The 7,612-nt window shown below is 57.7% G+C and overlaps 1 long non-coding RNA gene across 1 annotated transcript in view; it reads left to right on the top strand.

Moving 5' to 3' along the window:
- LOC120582448 (uncharacterized) overlaps nt 1-7,612 on the top strand; it is a 27,040-nt gene that overhangs the window by 4,368 nt on the left and 15,060 nt on the right. The window contains exon 2 of the long non-coding RNA XR_005647577.1: nt 3,112-3,322. This is a non-coding gene — a long non-coding RNA (uncharacterized LOC120582448). The remainder of the gene's footprint in view (nt 1-3,111; nt 3,323-7,612) is intronic.

The following is a 7,612-nucleotide window of genomic DNA, read 5'->3' as shown; positions in this document are numbered from 1 at the left end:
GGCGAGAGCACGCGGGTTCACAGCCGGGCGGGGCTGGCACCCCCTGGTGCTGGGACAAGGGACAAGGGCTGACCTGAGCGAGTCCACATGCAGGGCACAGGGACAGGACGGGAGAGGTGGCTCTCCTCCCTGCGCGGCCCTGCACGGCCGCCGCGGGGGGCGACTTCCTTCAGCTGTTTGTTGGTTTTTTCGGCTAGAACAGGCCGGGGGCCGCCTCGCGGTAGGCCCCATCCCAGCCTGGGTGACATGTTGAACAAAGTGGCTGTGACTTCCGCCCTCACCAGCTCGGGGTCCAGCAGGGTGCTGCTCGGGTCATGCTCATGGGCACAGTCACGATGCAGCCTGGAGGGGACACTTTGGGTGCAGTGAGGGGATGCAGTGGTGTGGGGTTGCCCCCCCCACCGACCCCGCTCCGCCGGTGCTGGGATCTCTGAGAAGGGTACATTCCAGATAAAGCGTTTGCAGCTTTCTGGGGGGGCCGGGAAGCTGCCCCGGCCCCCAAAGTGTGGTCTTCCCTCAGTGACGTGATGCCGGACCTCAGCTGGCAGGGACATCGGAGCACACTCATCTGACAGCCTCCCTCACAGCCGCACGTGGCCACGTGACTGGATTCCAGCCACAGGGGTGTGGGTGGAGGTGACGCATCTGCCGGGGAAGGTCACGGCCTTTCCTTTCATCCTCCGGTCGCCCGGAATGAAGTGTGACAGCTGGAACCAGGGTGGTCCCCGTGGATCACAGCGGGAGCCGAGGTGGTGGACAGCAAGATGGCCAGGGAGACGGGCCCGCTAAGTCCGGCGTCACCTGCCCGGCCATGTCCACGGAAAACAAGTATCTGCCTGGGTTTAACCAGTTGCTGGGTCAGATTTGCAAACTCGCAGCCAACAGATGGCACAGCACTTCAGGCACAGGGGACAGGGTCCTCTGGAGCAGACGCTCAGACTTTAGCCCTCAAGAAACATCGCCGGGAGCCTGTCGGGACAGGAGGCTCCGTGTCCCACCCAGGTGTCTGGGGTGGACCCTGGGCACGTGCATCTCCCACAACCTCCGAGTGCAGCCAATAACCCCGGGGCCACATGTGCAGACGCTGGGCACCAGGGTCCCGAGGCCAGGAGCCGGGGACTGGGCCCAGGCTGGCTTCAGAGCACGCTGGGGCAGGAGCACACGGGGCGGCCGAGGCCTGAGGAGGGTTTTCTCCTTGTGCGGAGGGGACCGAAGAATCCTGAGCAGGCGTGGCCTGGCCTGATTCAAGTTCACAAAGTCCTTCTCCACCATGTGGAGGACGGCCACAAAGGGCGGGGCTGTGGCGTCGCTGCTCAAGGCAGTGATGCGGGGCCTTGGTCCACGGTGGCGTCAGGGACTGTTTGGAGGCCAGAACGACAGGTCATCTGCTGACGGACTCGGCGTGTGGCGTAAAGGAGGGAGGGGGGTCAAGGTGACCCCTGGTTTCTGTCTGGAGCCCAGGGTGGAACCGTCATAGGGTGCATGGAGCAGACCCCTGGGCCAGGCACAAACCGCAGTCCCCAGTGCTCTACCTGTGGTGCCACCGGAGGGTGCCAGCCCGGGTCTCACGCCTCTGCCCCGAGACCTGCACAGCAGTGTCCCGCCCAGCCCAGGCATCCCGCCAGCCACTCGGCTCCCTGCACGAGCACCTGGGCCTCACGTGTGCTGTGCGGTGGTTCGTCTGACTTCTGAGACGAGCTGCGTGTGTGTGCGTGCGTGTGCACCGTGATTCTCCAGCTGCAGGGTGCGGTGTGACTCTGGACACCACACTCCCGGAGGGTCTGGCCGGTGTGTGGGACAGGCCTGTTCCCCAGCCTCGTCAGGAAGGACCGCACGGGAAGAGTACGCTTTCTTCGCGCTTTCTTTGGCCTCCGTCCTGTAACTGTCACTCATGGGCTTACGTCCCGAATCTGCAGGGAGGCCGTGTGGCCTGCCTCCTACCCGGTCCTCCAGGCCCGTCTTGTTACACTCCCCCCGGTGCCTTTCCACGCCAGCCATCCCGAACTCCTCGTTTACACCGTCGGCGCCTCCTGCCTCTGCCCAAGCTGGTCGCTATCTGAGAGCCTCCCCCGCCGCTGACCCAGCCTCCTCCCGGCGACTCAGGGCCAGGCTGGAATGAATGGCACTTGCCTGGTTAAAATGGCACCATGTCTCCCCAGCCCCTTGCGCATCCCCCCAGACTGGACAGACTCCTTAGAAAATGCTCCCGAGGCTCCCTGAACAACCATTTGCTAATACTGTGATTTCGTCAGTTATCCATAGGCACTTGTCTTGTCACTTACTACTTGTCTTCCTGGGGAACGGTGGGTGCTTGAGGGCAGAGACCCAGGGCTGGCTCCCTTCCTGCGTCCCCAGAGCCTGGTGCCCAGCAGGCCCACACTGAGTGTGTGTGGATTCACGCGTGGGTTTCAACAGCTAGAGCACGTTTCCTCCAGCTCTGGGGTGACCAGTCCTAGGCTTTCCACAGCTCAGATTCTTCTCGCTGGCCTCGTTTGCATTCCAACGCCTTTGGTGGACAGTGCGACACAGCCCCAAATTTCCGTCATGCTGTCTTTGCCTTCGCCTTCCGTCGGCTTCAAGCTTAGGCTTCCCTTTAAACAAATCCAGCAGCAGACGAATGATCTGTTTTGCTCCTTAATCGGTTTCATCACAGGGTTCTCCTCTGTTCCTAGTTCTCTTCCCTTTTACTGTGAGTACTTTTGGGATTTTGTTTTGGATTTTTCTCTCCAAACGCTGTCGGTTTTCAAATACTGTCCCCACTTCAAAGGAACAAGTAGGGACCCCCGCCACAGGACTCCCGCCCATTCCGTGCCGGTTCTCCGGCTCCCTGGGACAGAGCTGAGGGCCTCTGCCTTCGGACTGCAAAGTCTCTCCAGCTGGGAGGTTTGCTGCTCCGTGCCCTCTCGTGACGCCTTGTGAGCATTAGTGACCTGCTGTGGAGTTCTGTGGGTACCATAACGTGGAATTACTTATTAGAGAAAAACCAAGGCCGCCAAGCCTGTGATCAGGCCCTCGGAGGACTGCTATCTCAAAGGCTTTTTGGGTTTCTATAAAATTCTGTTCGGTTTTTACGCGGGATTCCAAATAATTTTTGTATCGCTCATCTTAAAGGTCGTCCCAGCTCAGGCGCTCTGGCGATGCGTGTTGCAGAAGTCAACAGAGATGTTTACAGCCCGGGTCAGAGCCGGTAAAGCCAAGAGCCACGGCTGCTTTCTCAGAGAAACGCCATCGTTCCCAGGCTGCCGGCGTTGGAAGTGAAACAGCGAACACACCGGACACGGACGAAGGAGGAGCCAAGAGAAGCTGATCTGCTCGAAGGCCGGTGAGTGACGGGCTCCGACGGCCTCCGACGGCCTCCGGCAGGCGTTCTCATTCAGCACTAACCACGTCCTGAAGAGGGACCGTTCCTCTGCGGATGGGACGGCGGGAGCAGCGAGGAGGTGACGCATGCAGGTAGGACCCTGCACACCTGAGACGGGCCCTGGAGCTGGAGGTGTCATCGTCTGTGCGGGTGTCTGCTCCCCGCAGCCGGGGAGCAACCCGACCTCCTACGAGACGGTGTCGGGGCGCCTGGCGCCGGGGAAGCACCGAACGGCGTGGGCAGCGGGGCGGCTGCTTCATACTCATTTACAAGTTATTTTAAAATTTTTTTGTTATGGAAAAACTCACATACGCCAAGCAGAGAGGACAGTGAGGAAACTGCAGGTGACTTCGGCCGTCAGCGGTGCCAGCCCAGGGCCAGCCCTCCTTCCCGTCCATCTCCCCAGCTGCACCCGCTCATCTCACGTGTAAGTCCTCACGCTGTGCTTCCCAAGGACAAACCCACAGCACCGTGGTCATGCCTGCTGCGGCCGGTCCCTGGTGCTGGTTCTAGGTCCCGGGTTGAGGCTTATGGTAAGAGGCAGAATCCGACAGGGACAGAATGATGAGAGGGCCCACCCTGCATGGCGTGGGGACAGCGCGCGACTTCCATTGATTATTGTTAGTACTTTTTTAGTTAGAGGGAAAAATTGTCTCCTAAAAATCAATTCTCGTTGTTCTCGGTCAAACACAAAGCTTATGGAAAGTGTCCCACTGAGGGACAAAAACTGCCTTTGGGGCGAGCGAGGTGTGTTGTTTTCCCGTCTTCTGGTGACAGATGTGGCTGTGTCAGTGAAGACGTGTACGTGGCCGAATGTGCAGCATGAACACGCAGCCGCGGACAGGAGACAGGGAAGCGAGCGTGGGAGAAGGCCGCTTCCCCCCCCCCGGGTGACACGTCTGTGTCACCGAAGGAGCGGTGTGGGCCGCCACCTCCGTGGGCACCGCCCGGGCCAGAGACCCTGCTTTCCCAGGACTTCTCTTTTGAAGATCCGGTTAAGCAAACCTTCCCGGAACCGAGACTCACTCAGAAAACCGTTGGATGACGTCCCGCCGCCTGGAGAGCATCTCTGTGCTCGCTTGTTTTCCCCCTGGACGAGGATCAGCCAGACACAGAGGCAGCATTATCTTCCCCTTGCCAGCAGCAACGTCCGGCGTCCCGGCCAGGCGTCGTGCCAAGCCCTCCTCAGCCCGTTTAAAATTCAGGTCCCTGAATAAGCCTTAGTGCCACCTTTGTCCCCAAACCTCAAAGCCCCAGTCCACGTTAATCTGCCTTGAAATTATAAACGGACACATTACTGTGTGGGACGATAAACCGTTGAAATCACACCCAGGGTGGTCGTTAAACAAATTCGGGGAGGCCGAGACAGTCACTGTGCAGCTGAGACTGTCCTCGAGTCACCTCCCAGGCAAGCCAAGGGTAGAGACGCCACATGGGGCAGCCCACCATAATGCTGGCCTCAGCCTCGGGACTGTCAGCGGCTCCCAGACAGACGCACCGCACAGGACTTTTGGGACGATGAGGAGAAGGCACGCCATTTAGCGCAGCATCTGGCACACGGAGCTCCGTTAACTCTGTTTCTTAAAAGACTTTAAACTTCTCTGCAAGAAAGGCGGCAAAAGCCTGACTTTCTCTACCGGCTTTGAGAGGAATGACTTTTTTTTCTGTTTTAGGAACCATGAAGGTCTGGGGACAGGAGTCGCTGTTGGAGAGAACTCTGCAACAGCTTGGGGTCAGAGGGGCAGAGTCAAGGCCCACTGAGGCGCGACCCACACCGGCGCCAGGCTCAGAGGGGGCAGGAGCACACACCCAGGCCCTCTGTCCCTCTCTGTTCTGTGGCCATGATGGTCGTCCCCGAGCCAGCGCAGCAGGGGCCCTGCCAGGGGCTCACGCTGGGCACTGATGTGCCTTCTCCAGAGACAGAGGACGTCGTGCCGGGGGAACAGCGCGTCTTCTCCCGAAGCGGGAGCTGAGGGACAGAGGCTGGAGGTGGTGAGCAGCCTCGCAGTGAAGGTGGCCGGTTGACCTTGGCCGCCCGCCCCACATGGAAGCCAGCTTGGGGTCGGGACTCCCAGGAGGGCAGAGGGCGGGCACGGGGCAGCGGGATGCCTAGGCCTCTCCCGAGCCACTCTGCTGAGCAAGGCGCTGTCAGGCGCTTCGCCCGTCTCATCGCTGCAGTCTGCCGATGACTCGATGTTTGCCATTTTCTTGCCTCCGTGTCATAGATGTGGACGCTGAGGCCAAGAAGCCAGGGTCACGGAGCCGGCAAGTGGTGACATTGAGATGTGGTGAGCCAGGCACCGTGCTGGACGGAGCAGCTTGGAGACAAGAGGAGACAAAGCAGGTCGAAGCCACTGGGGAGAGGCTGCGGTGGATTCTGCGTTCACATCCAGGGCGACCTATGTATGGAGTCGCAAAACACGTTTCCGTGGCAACCGAAATGGGAAAACGGAAACTGGTTCTCTGACACAAACTGGGACAAAGGCGTTACCGCCGTCCCCGTTTGACAAGGGACAGAATACAGTGAGTGCCAGTTGCTTCGCTACCAGGGGCCGGCTGGCCGCAGACAGCAGGCGCAAGGCCAAGTCGGCTTGCGTGTGCCTGGAAACCTCTGCTGAAAAGAGCTGGGACAACGCCCAGAGCCACCTCGCCCGAAGGCAGCTCAGCAGGTGCCCAGAGGGCGTGCCCGCCGCAGCACCTTCCTTTGGGCCATTCTTAGTTTCGCTCTCAGGTTGGGTGCAGCTCACTTATTCCTCGTAAAATAGGACTACTTGGTAATCAGATGTGGCTTTCTGATGCATCAATGTGTCAGGGGTCTGAAAGGAACACACAGCTAGGGCCGTGACCCTCTACAGTCCACGTCTCTGCTCGATGAGACCACTCACCGATGGGTGGCGGCTTTCAAGGGCGCCCCCTTCCCACGTGACAGTACCAGGCGCTCACGCAGTCCAGTGAACATTCATGACATAATTCACATGTTCATGTCCCTTAGCAGTGCCGACTGTAGTCAGTCACTTGCATCAAATGGCGGAAGGCCTGATTTATGACATGGTGACGCACGGTAGGCACAGTGTTTCTATTTAGATTGAACGAAACCCCTGTATTCATTTCCTGTGAGTGCCAAGAAAAGGCCTTGGGGGTACAACTAAGATGAATACAGCATATTTTCTTTTTCCTAACCCCTTTTCCTAACTAGCTCAACTTTTAGAAATAACACTGGCTAGCCAATGAAAACACTTCTTTGATAACGGCTAAGAATTTAAGATAAAAAACAGCTGGGCAGGATTTTTTTTTTTAATACAAAGGAAACAAGTTTGAACTACACAGACAATGTCATTTAAACCCAAACAGATGTGGTTTAATCCTGTTTTTGATCCTCTTGTAGATTTCTCTCAAAATGCCTGCATATGCATAGAAATGATGACTTTCAGATGTCTGAACGTAATGTGTCTCTGTTGGAATAGCACCTTGGCACATAGATCATGCACAGCAAACACTCCGGCCTTTGAGCACGGACAGCAGGGTACCGTGTTGGCCTTTTGGGTTCACCCACCAATTCTGCAAAAAGCCAAAAGGGGAGGAAAAAAGCAACAGTATCCACACACTGTCGTTTTAGAAATAAAGAGTCACATGTGTTCTCCGTGACTTCAGTAAATCATGGTGATAGTTTCAGATCCTAACACTTAGAAATGCTTCCAAGATGAATCACATCCCGTGAACACTCCAAAAATAACACACACCGTTGCTTTGTGCCCCATCCGTGTCCACGCTGGTCGTCACCCACTTATCACAAGCGATCCTCTGTATTAAAGTTTTCCCGTCCCACTGCTAAGAGAAGCAACCACTTGAGGAAAACTGTTTTAAAACATGAAACGCCGCCAGTCTGATGGCAAAGGCACCGCCTGGAACATACCCGCATGCACTTTCCACTTCAAAGCCACCCGGAGCTGTTAGCTCAGGCGTCAGCCAAGAGAGAAGGAAGCCTCGTACAGACAGACAGGTTTTATGCTTTTTTTTTCCTTTCCCCGCTTGGTAAACATCGTGTGTGTGTGTGGGGGGGGGTCTGAAACACACGAGACTTCAGATGTCCGCTGAGAGCCGGGGCCCTGGGGCCCTCACACCCGCCTCTGCAGGAGGCAGCAGCACTGCCTCCCTGGAGACACCCACTCCAGTTCCTGCGTGGTCCCCAGCCACAGCCCTGGCAGTGTCTGAGACCACGTCTGGGGAGTGAGGAAATGGCCTAGGCATCTG

This window comes from Pteropus medius, unplaced genomic scaffold, assembly GCF_902729225.1.
Source record: "Pteropus medius unplaced genomic scaffold, Ma_sr-lr_union100, whole genome shotgun sequence".
Classification (NCBI taxonomy): domain Eukaryota; kingdom Metazoa; phylum Chordata; class Mammalia; order Chiroptera; family Pteropodidae; genus Pteropus; species Pteropus medius.
The sequence above is the reverse complement of the archived record's forward strand: the minus strand, read 5'-3'. Positions and strand labels throughout refer to the sequence as shown.